At 39.3% G+C, this 15,956-nt stretch overlaps 1 protein-coding gene across 5 annotated transcripts in view; it reads right to left on the reverse strand.

Annotated features, from left to right (window-relative positions):
• The window catches only part of ALPK1 (alpha kinase 1), a 142,970-nt gene that overhangs the window by 77,912 nt on the left and 49,102 nt on the right, over window positions 1–15,956 (reverse strand). For 2 of the 5 annotated variants that reach the window (XM_056803066.1, XM_056803069.1), the window contains exons 2-3: window positions 10,149–10,230; window positions 99–177 (exon numbers count right to left, since the gene is read on the reverse strand). The gene's annotated coding sequence lies outside the window, so the exon portion shown is untranslated. The other 3 variants (XM_056803065.1, XM_056803067.1, XM_056803068.1) reach the window with 2 other exon arrangements.

Consider the following 15,956-nt stretch of genomic DNA (forward strand, 5'->3'; position numbering starts at 1 on the left):
CACACAGCTTAGCCTTTTTGCTCATCCAAAATCTATCTGGGGGAGGAGATGAGCTTTCTCAGTTGTTGGATAATTGGCTAATCCTATAATTTACTTACCAATTTTCAGCCCTATGGATTATCTGGATCCCCTGTTTCTTGGTAGTTGCCTCTGGGACATTTCACTGATCATTAGCACCTTCACTAGAAAGAGGGGAAGAAATAAAAGGAACAGAAAGCCACATTGAGTCTATTTTCTTCTGATTTTTTATTATATCAACAGAAAACCCACAAATCAGTAAATTGACAATTATTTTTGAGCATGGCATGGAGTCAAAGGCATTGTGGTCTTGGAGAATGAATGCAGGAGGAAGACTGGGAAACTTGTGTCTGAATCCTGCCTCAGACACTTAGTATCATGGGATCCCAAATTTTAAGTTTAGAAGGGTTAAGAGACTTGTCTAAGGAAGGTCATACAAGTAGTTAGTTGAGAGAAACTGGATTTGCATATAAATTTTATGGCTCCAAATTCACCAAATTTTAATAATTGTGTGACTATATGTAAATTACTATCACTCAGAGTCTCAATTTGCTCATCTATAAAATGGGAATAAAAACAGTACTTGCACTATTTACCTCACAGAGTTGTTATAAATAAGTGCTTTTTTTGGGGGGTAAACCTTAAAGCATTAAAATAAATATGTTATTATTATTATGATTATTACTATTATTAATGCTTCCTACCCCAAAGAAGTTTATATACAGTTACAGGGTAGCACAAGAAGCCCCCAACTCATAAATGGATTATAATCCCAAAGTTCATTCATTGTAAATTAAGTTGTTTAGAATTTAGAATTCATTTCCCCATAAAAATGCAGGACCCTGGTCTTGCTCACAAACAGCCATTAAGCTTCATAGTGTTCTAGATTATAGAACTACATTTACAACAGAAGTAGTTGGCCCCAATTTAACCCATACTCTTAGCTTTTTGCAGTTGACATCTTTAGGTCTCAATCCTGATCAGTCTTCATCATTTGCTTTCTTTACTCCATCTCTAAGGCTGCTGAATGCTTTAATTTATCCTCTTTCATCTCAGCTTGATCCTAACTTGTGCTTGTCAGTATTGTTTTGTCTTTTTTTTTCATTTAATTCATTTTCACTGTCTATTCCATGCCACGTATTTACTATTCTCATCTTAGGTCTCATTTCCATGTCTGCCTTCCCTACTTTCTTACAGGTGGCCTCATGTTCCACTTTACTGAAAAGAGTCAAGTTCAACATCTCTCTGTTTTCATGTATTTTTTTTTCTTTACCAAGATGAAGAGGTAGCTTTCCATCTAGTAAGGGTCAACCCTTCCCCACTTGGGTCCCTGTAGTCATCTCTTCTGTCTTCTTTTAATAGTTCACTTTATCAAACATGGAAGATCATATTTCTCTAGAGATGTAAGGTTTATAAAGTAAACTCCTCATGGCAGCCACTGAGGAAGGTGGCATAAATTATTCTCCCCATTTTGCAGATAAGGAAACTGAAGCCTAAAGAGGTAGATGTCTTTCTCATAATCTCATAGCTAATAAGTAACAGGGACTACACTAGAACTCTAGAGTGTTAGAACTCTGACTTCCATGACTACAAGTCTGGCCCCTTTTCCACTTCACCTGGCAATGATCCCATCTCTTTTTCACATCTTCAACCCTTCCCCTTTCATTGGCTCCTTCCATTTTCTCCATAAACATATTCAAGTCCCCTCTATCTTTAAAAAAACAATAGAAAACCCCCCAAACCAAATTTCCTCAAACCTAATATCTATCTGCTCCAGGTATCATTTCTTATTTTCACTGTCAAATTCATTGCAAAAAGTATGTACACTCCACTGCCTTTAGTTTCTTGCCACCCATTCAATCTTTAGTCCTTGGCAACCCTCAGCTGAAACTGCTCTCACAAAAGTCACCAATCACCTGCTAATTGCCAGATCCAATAGCTTTTTTTTTTTTTAAATTAGTGACTCTCTGACCCCTTGGTGATTTTGACACTATTATCCACTTCCTTTGATTTCCTCCATTTCTATGGGTTTTGCGAGATACTGGATCATTCTGGTTTTCCAGTGTCTCTTGTCTAATTTTTTCCTTTTTGACTGAAACTGTGATTCCATTGGAATTGGGAGCTCTGGGTAAGGGATTCCTTGTACCAGTTGAAATTGGCATCTGCTCTGCTATTTATAGTGTCAGAGATTTGGATGGGGCAATGAAGGTTAAATGACTAACCACACCATCCACTACTTCATGGAACTTCTTTAAGTGTTCCTTAGAATCACAAGACTGGAACTTGGAAGGACTTAGAATCTAAGTTTTAGATAATCTAATCCAATCCCATCTTTTTATGGATGACAATCTTCTGTTTCCTCATCTGTATGATGAGGGTGTTGGATCTGATTATCTCTGTGGTCTAAATCTGTGGTTCATCCTCCTATAAGTTTAAGGAAGGTTTTAGGACATGGTAGCAAATAAGACTGTAAAGATAGATTGGAGCCAGAAAGTAGAAAGCGTTGAATGCCAAGTTAAGGGATTTGTGATTTTTTCAGCAGTCAGTGAAGAGTCATAGAGCAGGTATTCTCCCTGCTCATGTTCAGACTTATGCATTACTTTTTTTCCCCATTATTGCATTTTCAGTTTTATTGCTGTGTTTTATTTTTGCATTTCAAATATTTTTTACTATTACTTACATGAAAGTTCTCTTGTAATAAAGAAAAACAATTAAGTAAGACTAATGGTAGGGGTAGCTAGGTGGCACAGCATATTGAGTGCCAGGCCAGAAGCCAAGAGAATCTGGGTTCAAATCCAGCCTTGAATATTTCTTATCTGTGTGACTCTGGGCAAGACACTTAATCCCATTTACCTACCCATGCTTTTCTATCCTAGAATTGTCACTAGGACAAAAAGTAAGGGTTAAAGAAAAAAGACTAGTGGTACATGACTTCATCTGAAAGTACATGCAACATTTTATGTCTGTAGCATCCCCATATCTCTATTTAAAACAATTAACAGAAATCTATTTATCTCTACCATATCTCAACCCAATTGGAAAAAAGTAAATTTCCTGTAACAAATATTTAACAAAGCAAAACAAATCTCCCCAAAGACTATAGTAGTCTCTCAGAACCAAGAATGACAACATATACATACATATATCTATCATAGATAGATAGATGGGTAGATAGGCAGATAAGCAAAAAGATAGACAGACAGACAGACAGACAGACAGACAGACAGATAGATAGATAGATAGATAGATAGATAGATAGATAGATGAATGAATGGATAGATGGATGGATGGATGGATGGATGGATGGATGGATAGAAAGATATCATATTCCATATCTAAATCCATCACCTCTGTAATGGATAGTATTTTCATCATTGGTGCTTTGCAATCATGAGTAGTCACTGTATTGAATTCTATATTATGATAATTGCTTTGTCAGAGGTCCATTTAACCTCTTTGATTTTGGTGAAAAGTGCATTGAAGAAGGTAAAGTCAGGAAACAGAGAGACCTGTTAGGAATTTATTATAATTTTCTAGGCAAAAAGTAAGGAAGGACTGGATTAGATTTATGGTAGTAGGAATGGAAAAGAAGGAATGGATTTGAAAGCTATATTGAAGGTAGTATCAATTTATTTTGTTGTTTAGTCATTTCTCTGTCATGTATGACTCCTCATGACCCCATTTGGTAAAGATACTGTAGTGGTTTGCATTTCCTCATCCAATTCATTTTATAGATGAGGAAACCAAGGCAAAGAGAGTTAAGTGACTTGTCCAGGATCTCACAACTAGTAAGTTTCTGAGGTTGGATTTGAACTTGAGAAGATGAGTCTTCCTGACTTTAGGCCTAGTACTCCACTGCACCACCTAGTTGCCTAGTACCTTGCCCATGATGCCCAACATCAATAGGCCTTGGTAAAAGAAATCAATTGGACATCAAAGGTGAGGAAAAAGCAAAGATGAGCTTTCTATAACACCAAGAGCTCAAAGATGAGCTCTTCTATAATCTCATTCTGGTTATGAATCCATCAAAATGGCTCAGTGCCACTAATTAGATAAAAGTTACTCCCATTCAAGTCTTTACTTCACCTTGTTTAGCTAGATTAGGGAGTAGGTCTGTGATTTCTTTGGTATAGGAAACATGGCAGAAGAAAGTCTCTTTAAGGAATTAGGTGGCACAGTTAGTACAGTGTCAGATCTGGAGTTGAAAAAACAGAATTCGAATTTGCCTTCAGACATTACTAGCTGTGAGACTCTGGGCAAGTCACTTAACCTCAGCAAGGCATATCAACCTCAATTTCCTTCATTATAAAATGGGGGAAACAATAACCCCTATCTCACAGGGTTGTTAAGAGGATCGAATAAGATAATATTTGCAAAGCACATAGGATAATGCCTAGCACATAGTAGGTACTTAATAAATACCTGCTCCCTTCCCCTACTTTGCCAACACATGGAAGCACCTTCTTTTCAATTCATAATTCTAAAGAGCTCCCTAGAGCAGTGATGGTTAAACTCAGATAGAAACAGGAATTGGGAGGCAGGGCATTAATCTAACTAAAAGGATCTCTAAGGGCAACCTACTGACAGTTTTAAAATGTAATATTATCTATGTTTTATTGAGTTTTTATTTATTCTGTTAAATATTTCCCAACTACATTTTCATCTTGTTCAGGGAGTGTTGCTCTTTGAAAGTCCCGTTTGATACCTCTGGCCTTGAGCTTTCAAAGTCTAAGTGAACTGCCCACACAGCTATTCATCAGAGAAGGGACTAGAAGAGATCTCTCTGACTCCAAAGGCCAATTCTTTATCCACTAAATCACCCAGCTTCTTGTCTATTATCCAGAGATAAAAATTGGTGTATAGATATCTGAGGCAATGGTTTAATTACTGCCCCCCTTCTCAGGAATAATTCCTAAAAACCATTGAGTCTTTCAACTGTTATCTTTTGCATTCCATGCCTGCTACTCTTTGTCATCTAAATTATGGACATATAGTTTCCTCCCCTCCTACTCCATTGTGATGGAAAGTTCTCTTGGTCATATTCACAAGTCCTCAGGCAAATATATTTTTGGCTATATCTGATAGGTCTTTCTTGGTCCAGAACCTGTTCCTGTCTTCAGCAATGTCCAGAAATCCAAATTCTATTCTTAGACATCATCACTCCCTGCTCTGGCCAGATCACTATGGTATTCCTCAACAAGGAGGTGTCAGCTACCACAACGTGTCTCTTCTTTTTCTGACCTACAATGGATAGCACTTCTGGTGGTACATGAGGGAGCCTCATCATCATGAACTGAAGGACCAAATAAAAAATTGCTTCCTCCTCAGAGGGACCAGACATTTCTCTTTGGGAAGAATCTCATACTTCATGACAATGCCACTCTCTTGAGCAAAAATCTTCAATAATCTTTAATTACATTCTTAATAAATGGCAAATTTTGTCACCATAGTGATGTCACCTTAGTATTCAAGGCTTTAAAACAATCTGGTTTCAGTCTACTTTTCCAGATTCGGTTTACCCAACTATTATTCATATGCCACTGTTCAAGGCAAACTAGACTATTCATCATATCTTAAACACTTTTCTTATTTTTCTGAAAGTATCCCCCAATCCTGAAATGCTCATTCTACCCCTCCTGTGTAAAATGTGATCCATACTTTAAGGCTCAATCCAAATGCTACTTCTTCCAATGAAGTCTTCCTTAATCTCTTTTTCTGGACTTCATTTACCTTTCTTACATACTAGCATTTAATTTTCTGTTATACTTTCAGGGTGGATTAAGCCACATGGGCTTTTGAAAGACTGGACTTTATAATAACATTTGTGATAGAAGGTAATTTTGTGCAGCAGTTCCATTTGCTTACTTCATCCTCCCTCCCTCATCTGCTCATTTGCATGAGAGAGCAAAAAAAATTCTAGAGGGCTAAGAGAAGCCATGGTGCCTCAGATCACTGTCCCTTGTGGTTTGATTTAGTTTTGTTTTGTTTTAGTAAGTGACCCTGCCAAAATGGTTTTGAGAAGAGATTTAGGTTGATAATTCAAAACTGTCTGCAGTTAAAGGGATTTTATAACTCTAAGTCAGATGGAGGCTTGGTATTAGGACTTGGATCCTGCTGGCAGGAGAAAGTAGGTTTAAAGGCCAAAATGCAACCTGTGAGATCTGTTTAGCTAAATAGCTAGTCAATGATCTATAGGAGTTTACAGCCTGCGTTAAAGCAAAGACTTTGGGACCTGAACAGATGTTTCTCCTTATGGTGAGTAAGTTATATAAAGCTGAGTTTTTCCCCTTGATCTGATTAGGAGTGTGAGAGTCTGCCTTCCTCACTAAAAGAGCTAAAGCATAGCATCTGGACTGTAAGCTAAAAAGAGATGACTGAGCTAATTCCTTCTCTTATAAAGGCAGGTAACCCCTCAGCTAAAGAGGACAGTGGGGGTTCAGTAGGTACAGCATAAAGGAAAGCCCATTGGCATGAGAATCAGAATGAGAGAGAGCAGCAGAGTCATGAGATATGGATATTTCTCTACTTATGAGTGCCCCTATGTATGACCTTGCATTGTGCACTCTTCCAACAGATGCTATGTGACTGGGCAGAGGAACAATATACCCAGGTTTGTTGGAGGAATAGTCTATTTCTATTTTTTTAATTACTACTTTATTCTTATTTTGTAATAAATGCCTTTGCTCTGCACTCATTGTGTCCTCTGGCTGTCTAATAAAGGAAAACACGCTGATGGGGACTTCTCTGCCATGGTTTTGAGTAAGTGTGAAGACTAAGCGGACTCAGAAGTTGGGAGCCAGCAATAAAATGCCCCATGTTTTCCAACATAGCTTATCTCCCAAGCTAGACCTTAATAATCACATAATCACAACGAGAATTATTATTTTTGGCATAATAGTGGAATGGATTGTCTTTCTTTTTTACTTGTATGTCTGTTAATGTTTGGAACAATGTTTTGCACATCAAAGATAAGGACTGAATCTGTTGTTTCATTGGTATTAGGAATTATCCTGTGAGGAAGCTTCCTCTACCAATGTAGGTTGGCACCTTCCCTACAGTTTTTAGTCTTAGAGAACTAAGTGATTGCTGTGGGTCGTACAGCCAGTAGATATCAGAAATACAACTTGAATCCAAATCTTCCTAACTCCAAGCCAGCCCTCTATTGCACATTGTAGCTATTTAATAGGGGCAGTTAGATGCACAATGGATAGAGCACCAGGCCTAGAGTAAGGATGCAAATAATGCATGTGGTCAGCCTGGGGAGACAAGATGTATGTCCAGTGGACACATGTGGATGGTCTCCAACATTGAAGACTAATTGTGAGGAGTTTAACTTAGTTGTTAAAATAATTTTCAATATTTTCAGTTGATTTAATTTGTCTATTTTTCCTATGGGGACAGAAAACAGAGTAGCCTAAAGAAATTAAAGTGGACACTTAAGGAAATCATCACCACAAATTGAAAATAAATCTCTTTTGTTCTCTGTAACAAGTCAACCCTGACACTATTTAAAGTAGCAAAGTTGAGAAAACCAAGTATTTTGAGGAGCAAAATTCTGTCTCTCCAATAATAGCTCTGATTAAGTCACCAAATCCCCCATTGCATTGCAGCTGGATCTGTTTACCAAACTCTGCTGGGCAGGTAAGTGGAATTATTCAGTTAGGAGAGGAGAGTCTTCAGGGTCATGATGGGTTACCTGTCAGTCTCAGGAAGAAAGAAAAGGAAAGGAAAAGGCCATCCCTGCTGAGGATAATGTGAGCGAAGCTCGGCTACAGTTACCCACTCCATCAGCCCATGATGACATCTGACAATGGAGTCATCTGATTAAACTGGCCCTGATGGCGAGAAGAGAGGCATATGACTGTCTCCTGAGAGCATGCCAGGTCAAGGTGAGTCATCCCTGCCATCTGGTCCTGGCTCCAGGCTCCTACACAGATGTCTTTGAAATGCTGTTTCCTGGAGATCTTCCCTTACAATCCCAAACCCAAAAGAGAAAATTAAAAAAAAAAAAAACTTACTTATGTCCAAGAAAATCTCCTCTTCCCCCATCTGTTCCCAATATACACAGAATTGATGTGAGACTCCAGGAGAGTAGACAAACCCTGAAGAAATGTTTAAAAGTGCTGAGCCACCTAGCTCCTGGGAGACAGGTATTGTTAGAACAATTTTTGTTGTTGCTTGGTCATTTTAGTCATTTCTCATTCTTTTGGGACCCCATTTGGGGTTTTCTTGGCAAAGATACTGGAGTGTTTTGCCATTTAACAGATGAGGAAAATGGAGGCAAACAGGGTTAAGTGACTTGCCCAGGGTCACAGCTAGTAAGTGTCTGAGGTCAGATTTGAACTTGGATCTTTCTGATTTCAGGCCTGGTTCTCTATCCACCATACAACTTAGTTGCCCTGTTAGAACCTGATGGAACCATAGTCAAGGTATAGAAGATAAGAACAGGGTCTGGCAGCCAAGGGGAGTGGTGATTTTTGAGTGATTTACCTCAAGGTCACATCAGGTGAATCATTCATAACGAGGATTAGAATGTCAAGATTTTGCCCTCCCAGTCCCAGTAGAAAGACTATAAGGTGCTATTGCTTTCTATTTTGATTGACCCAAGTGCCTTGGAAATAATTTGTGATGTCTACTTTTCTAGAAGAAGAGCATTGGGATATGTGTGCTTAAGTCAAGTCAATAAGCATTTTTTAAGTACTTACCATGTGCCAGATACTATGGAAAGCTCTGAGGATACAAAAAAAAGAGGCAAAACAGTTCTTGTCCTCAATAAGGTCACAGCAGAATAGAGAAGACAGCATAAAAAACACTATATAAACAAGATTTATGCTGGAGGTAATCTGACAGGGAAGGCCCTACCTTGGAAGGGATTGGGCAAAGCTTCTTGCAGAAGGTGGGGTTTTAACTGAGATTTGAAGGAATCTAGGGAAACCTGGAGACAGAGACGAGGAGAGAGAGCATTCTAGACATGGGGGGCAGCCAGAGTCAAGAGAAAGGAGTGGATAGTGAGAAGAAAAATCAGTGAGGTCACCAGAATCACTGAACCTCAGAGGATGTGGAGTGGAATAAGATTTAAGAAAATTGGAAGGGGAAGGGCAGGTAATAAAGGGTCTTGAACACCAGAAAGAAGGTTTTATATTTGATCCTGGAGGCAATAGCAAGCCACTGAAGTTTACTGAAGTGGGTAGAGAGGGAATAGAAAGACCTTTACTTCAGGAAGATGGTGGAGATTGGACTAGAGTGGGGAAAAGACTTGTGTCAGGGAGCTCAACCATCAGGCTCATATAATAGTCCAGGAGGGAGGTGAAGAGAGCCTGCATCAACATGGTGATATGCCAGAGGAGAGAAGGGGGCAAATGACAGAGATACTACTTAAGTATTCATAATGGGATTTAGCAACTGATTGAATCTGGGGGAATGAGAAAGAGTGAGGATTTGAGGATGACACCTAGATTTTAAACCTGGATGACTGTGAAGATGGTGGTCTCCTCAACAGTAAGAAGGAAGTTTTGTGGGAGATAGTCAGCTCTTTTTTTGAAGGAAGACATGAAGTCTTGCATTTACTTAGCTGTTGATTATCTGAAAAGTTGAGGTAACCAATAGACATTGTCTCTCTCAACAGAATGAAATGGCAAGTTTGTGGTGTCTTCACAGAATGTCAGAAGCTTGCTAGATCAGAGAAAGATGTGATGAAAGGTTCAGATGTTAGTATGATTGCTGGAAGAGCTGAGTGATGGGAGCATTCAACCACCTGCTACATACACAGCTCCCCTCTTCCTCCTTGCCCACCTGGAGCTGTCACTCTACTCTGTGAGAAGCACGGATACTGATGATAATAATACAGCATTAGAACAATAATAATCATTCATATTATGATAAGACATTTTGGCAATGAATGGTTGTAATTACTAGAACATTCACGAAGACATAGGTCTTCCCTGGAAGGTTACATTATGTTTGAGTATTCTGGGGGTTTGCAAACATTTAAAACTAGTCTCCTTTTTCTGGCTGTCTTGCCACCACAGGACACACTGAATGAACATTTGGGATCTGCAGCAAATGGGACAAAGCAGGATTTATCACACATTGTTGGTGCCTCTGCCCATGCTCATCCAAAGTGAACTCACGGTAAATTTCTCCCATCCTTATCCTTTTCTTCATTCAGTTTCCATTACTCCACCAGATCTCTCCTTTGTAGTAGAAAGGTACCTATAGATTTGAAAGACATAGCTTATTAATTGTATGGCTTTACCTCAATTATTTAAACTCCTTAAACCTCTGCTTCTTGATCTGTAAAAAGAAGGGCTTGGATAATTGGATGACCTCTATGGCACCTTCCATCTCTAAATCTATGATTCTGGGGTCCTAGCTCTCCTTCTAGGAGAAGAAATAGTGTTCTAATAGATTCCTTCTATTTTTTTCATGCTTACTGAAATATAGCCTTCTATATTTGGCATCCTCTCATGGAATCACAAAATTTTAGAGTGGTGATGGACTTTAGCAGCAATCTAGTTCAATTCCTACACAAAAAATATTCCCCATCATAACTTGAAAAACAAGTGGTCACCCACTTGTAAGATTCCAAGAAGGAAGACTCTGCCACTTCTTGAGATACCCATTCAACTGTTGCATAGCTCTTACTCTTAGAAGATTGTTCTGATGTTGAACCCAAATTTGCTTTTTTTTTTTTTTGCAATTTTAACCGATTATTCATGGTTCTATCCTCTGGGGCCAAATGAAACAAGTCCCTCCTCTATATAAAAATCCTTCAAATACCTAAAGTCTGCTATTATGTCTCCCCCACTTCGACAACTTCTCTAAACACATCCAGTTCTTTCAATAGATTCTCATTAGACATGAACTCAAGGCTCTTTATCATCCTAGATCCCTTCCTTAGCTTATCAGTGAGAGGCAGACTATAGTGGAACTTCTGTTGTTATTGTTCAGTCATAATTCTGATGGCAAAGATACTAGAGTGGTTTGCCATTTCCCTCTCTAGTGGGATTAAGTCAAACAGAGGTTAAGTGACTTGTCCAGGATCTTACAGCTAGTAAGCATTTGGGGCCAGATTTGAACCCAGGTTTTCCTGACTCCAAGCCCAGTGCTCTCTCTATTGAACTATCTAGTTGACTGAACAGTGGAACTATCACCTCCTCATTCCTGAATGTATGCCCTTCTTAACTTCAGCCCCAAATCACTTTAGTTTTTTTGGCTACTACATAGTACTAACTGACTCAGATTATGCTTTCAGTCCACTAAAATACCCAGATATTTTTCAGACAACAGTCCATGCCTATCTTTATCCTCTACTAGTGAAGCTGACTTTTTATACTTATGTGCAAGAGTTTATATATATATATATATATATATATATATATATATATATATATATGTCTCCTTATCAATGTTTGCCTTATTAAATTTAGTTCAATGTTCTAGCTAATGAATATCCTTTTGGATCTTGATTCTGTCATCAGTCTCCAAGGCTGTCTCTGAAGGAGTTCCCTCTTTCACATTCACAACACAGCAGGTCAGGAGGGGGGGTGCTGCTACGTTCCTTGCCCCCCAGTATCATTTTCATACCTTTCCTCTACCACCATCACCCAATGATCACCTTTAAACTCTCTCTAGCAAGACCAGAGCCCTGTTGCTATCATGCATGGACCTCTCTACATTATTGCTCTGATTGTTGGTTTTTTTAGAAAATGAGTACCTGGAATAGAAGGAGAGCATTGGGTATATAGGAAGACCTAAGTTCAAATCCAACCTCAGGCATTTACTAGCTGTGTGAACCTAGGCAAGTCACTTAACCCTGCTTGATTCAGTTTCCTCATCTATAAACTGGAGAGGGAAATGACAAACCACAGCATGGTCCATGGGATCCAAATGGACAGAAATGAACAACAACATATGCTGTTTTAATACTATGAGGCCACAGCATATTCATTCAACATACTCAATAAGCACCCACTATGTGACAGGCATAGAGATAGAATTGGCATTATGTTTAGAGCTCTAGCCTTAGAGTCAGGAAGACTTGTATTCAAGTCTCTTCTCTGACACAGCCTGGCCAAGTGACCCTAGGCAAGTCACTTAACTTCAGTGACTTGGGGAACTCTCTAAGATTTTGCATTACAAGGAAGGTGGTGACCTGCATTGGTAGAGGAGGTTTTCTCATCTGGGAGTTCCCTGTACTGATGATTTCCTGGACCTAGTCCCTATCTCCTCCCCTTCCCTATGCCTATGTTCAAAACACTAGGAAAAGTGCTAGCAATATAAAGACAACAACAAGTCAGACTATCAAGGACCCTAAATCATCTTGAGATCCTATTTACAATCACACATGTATATATAACATAATATGTCATATATAAGATATAATATACTAATGTAGTATATAAGTATAATATAGATGTAATAAATAAAATGCATAAATACAAAGAAGGAATCTGAAACCACCTGAAGAGAAAAATGAAGATGTTTTGGAAGTGATGGTTTGCCACTCTTGTCCATTCATTCATTCATTCATTCATTCATCACTCATTCATTTATTCATTCAACAACATTTAGTTGCCTGCTCTAGGCAAATTCACTGTGCAGTGTGTGTGTGTGTGTGTGTGTGTGTGTGTGTGTGTGTGTGTGTAAATCTTAGAAATCCTCTTTCTTTTCTCTTTGTCAAAACAAAGATGGTCTCTTCTCTCGTTGGTGTTTTGTTATTTGTATTTGGGTTTCTCATTGGCTTTGCCAGGAGCTGAATTTGGGGGAAGGTTAAATTTTGTGGCCACACTCTGCATTCGACCTCCAGGAATCCTGAGCTGGGTTTCTGGCACAAAGTAATATAATCGTGAGGAGAATCCCCCTAAATTATACAGTAGCTCCACGTCCTATCACCAAGCAGAGATTGCACTCAAAAGACTTCAAGTGTTATGACCAATTAGACATTTTTCAGGGAGAAAGATATGAGCTTTATTTGCTTTTCTTTCTTTCTTTTAAAAAGGTAATTCATCCCCAGTCTGTAATCTCCTGGTCTGCTGAGCTCCTGCTATGTTCCATTGTTCCATCCCCCAGCCCTCTGTCTGGGGTGTCAGCAGAGTGAGCGCTGCTGTGGCTGGAGGGAGAGAAGAGTCCATCGGATTACAGATCAGACATGAACATTCCCCCAGCCCCCTCCTCTTCTTCACCCTGAGACACACAAAAAGCTCTTATTTATTTTATACTTAGAATGTCAAAGGAGCCTGGGGGTGGGCCTCCTGAGCTGTGGATTGGCAGATCACACTCCAGCTCTGAAATAATAAAGATTCACCATGTGGCTGTGTGATCTACACAGAATGGGCATGTCACCCGCAATCGATGGGTCTTGGCAGGCAGCCTCCTGCTGGCCTAGGGACAAATAGAGGGCTACATTTCCTAGAACTGCCAGAGCCACTGGGATGCAGAAATCCAGAGAGCTACAGAGAGGGGCACTTGGGGGCTACTCAAGAGTTACATGAAAATTTTTGGTTCAATAGGACAAGCATCAAAATATTGCTGTTTTTAAATGGAAGCATGGACAAGCATGGCAGAACAGCAGAGGCTCTGAGAAAGTTTATAAAAGCAGGATTTTACTACAAATGTGTTGTGTCTTCATGCTTCAATGAAAAAGAGAAATGATGTTTATTTCATTTGTTTAGCCTACCATGTAATGTATCACTGAAGCATTTATTCTCCCCCCTCCCTCCTTCCTTCCCTCCCTCCCACTGCCCCCTTCTCTCTCTCTCTCTCTCTCTGACTCTCTCTCTCTATCCTCTGTCTCTCTGTCTCTCTGTCTCTCTCTCTCTCTCTCTCACACACACACCACACACATCCCTCTCATCTCCCTCTCCTTCTTTCTCCAGCCCCTTTCTCTTCTCTTTCCCTCTGTCTCTTTTCTTTCTGTTTCTGTTTCTGTCAGTCTTCATCTCTCTGTCTCTCACTCCACCTCCTCTTTCTCTTTTCCATTTTCTCCCTCAGCCTTTATTTTCTCTCCTCCTTTCTTCCTCTCTCTTCCTTCTTTTCTCTCCCTCCTTTCCTCTGTTTCTGTCTCTCTGTGTCTCTCTTCTCTGTGTTCATATTTCACCTCTTTGTGTTTCTGTCTTGCTATATGTATCCCCCTCACTGTAACCCCTCTTGCCTGTCTCTGTCCTTCCCTTTCTCTCTGCTTTATTGTCTCTTTTTGTCTGTTTGCTCCCTCCAAAGTTATTCAAAAAGCCTTGCTTCATAAAAGCATATTCTATCCACTACTTAGATGCCTCAGAAAACTCCTCACCACACCAGACTGTCCTGGAAAATAAGTACTGTTGGTGCAAATGAAAAATCTGGGCTTCTTTCTGAGGACAATGCTTCTCAGCAAAATGGTGCTCAGTAACATAAAGCAGTTAATTTGGAGCAATAGCTTTTGTTTTTGTGTAGATGTTCTTAATCTTCACTGTCTTCTCTACTTCAAAAGCCAGAGGGCCAGGTCTCATTTCCTCATTTAAAAATTGTGATACAAGGACAGGGAGTGATAGAAATTAAGAGTGAAAGAGGAGGAGAGAGGGAGAGAGAAAGGGGGGAAAGAGAAAGAAGGGGGAGAGGGAGAAGAAGAAGAAAGAGAGTTGAGGGAGAGAGAGCCTAATATGTACTCTACCTGAAACAGAGTTTCAGATGGTATTTGTTTTGTTTTGTTTTTTAAACCCTTACCTTCCATCTTGGGGTCAACACTATGTATTGATTCCAAGGCAGAAGAGTGGTAAGGGCTAGGCAATGGGGGTTAAGTGACTTGCCCAGGGTCACACAGCTGGGAAGTGTCTGAGGCCAGATTTGAGCCTAGGACCTCCCGTCTCTAGGTCTGGCTCTCAATCCACTGAGCTACCCAGCTGCCCCCTGAGATGGTATTTGGTAAAGAGCACTGAATGGTAGTAGTAAATGACCTCAGGTTTAAAATTACTATCTCTGTCACTTTGGAAAAATCATTGTGCCTCCTAGGTCTTCATTTCCTATCTGTAAAATGAAAGGAGGAGATGGGCTAGATTATATCTAAGATTCCATTCAGTTCTAAATCTATGATCCCATGGTTCTAAGGATAGTACTCAGAGAAACAGAAATAACATTTTTAAAGGAAGTTAAGTAAAAATGGACAAAGGGCAGAATCAATCAACAAAACTTTAGTAAACCTCTATTATGTGCCAGTCACTGTGCTATAGGCACTAGGGACCCAAATACAGAAAAGAAAAAGAAAAGATTCCTACTCTAAAGGATCTTACAATCTAGGCATAGCACATACCAACAACCCTAATGCAATATAGGATCAAAGGAAAATATTTTTTTAATTATTATTCACTAGGCAACTCTCAGCAATGTACTGATATGGGACAATCCTGAAAAACTTATGTTGAGGAATGCAATTTACCTCCATAGAAAGATCTGTTGGAGTCGTCTTTCACATCAGTGTATTTATGGTTTGATTTTGGGTTTTTTGTCATGGATGACTTTGTGCTTACAACAATGACCAATATGGAAATGTGCTTTGCATGACAATAAAAATGAAAAAAATTATTCCTTTGATGACTAAACATACTCTGTATTATAACTTTGAAATGAGGAAGGAAGGGAGGGAGGGAAGAAGAGAGGGAGGGAGGGAGAAAGGAAAAAAGGATGGAAAGAAACAAGGAAGGAAGGAAAGAAGGAAGAAAGAAAGGAAGGAAGGAAAAAAGGAAAGAAGAAAGAAAGGAAGGAAAGAAAGGAGAGAAGGAAGGGAGAGAAAAATATTATATATGATATTTGCATTAGGACCTTCTTCAAGGGATCTAAAACTTGATCAATATATATTTTTGAACACTTAAAATGTCATAACAAAATATTAAGCATTATTGGTGCCTATAAAAGAAAAAGGAAAAAATAGTTCTGATTTTCATGGAACTTGTGGTTCAGGTGGAGCA

This window comes from Monodelphis domestica, chromosome 6 (genome assembly GCF_027887165.1).
Source record: "Monodelphis domestica isolate mMonDom1 chromosome 6, mMonDom1.pri, whole genome shotgun sequence".
In the NCBI taxonomy this organism is placed as follows: Eukaryota; Metazoa; Chordata; class Mammalia; order Didelphimorphia; family Didelphidae; genus Monodelphis; species Monodelphis domestica.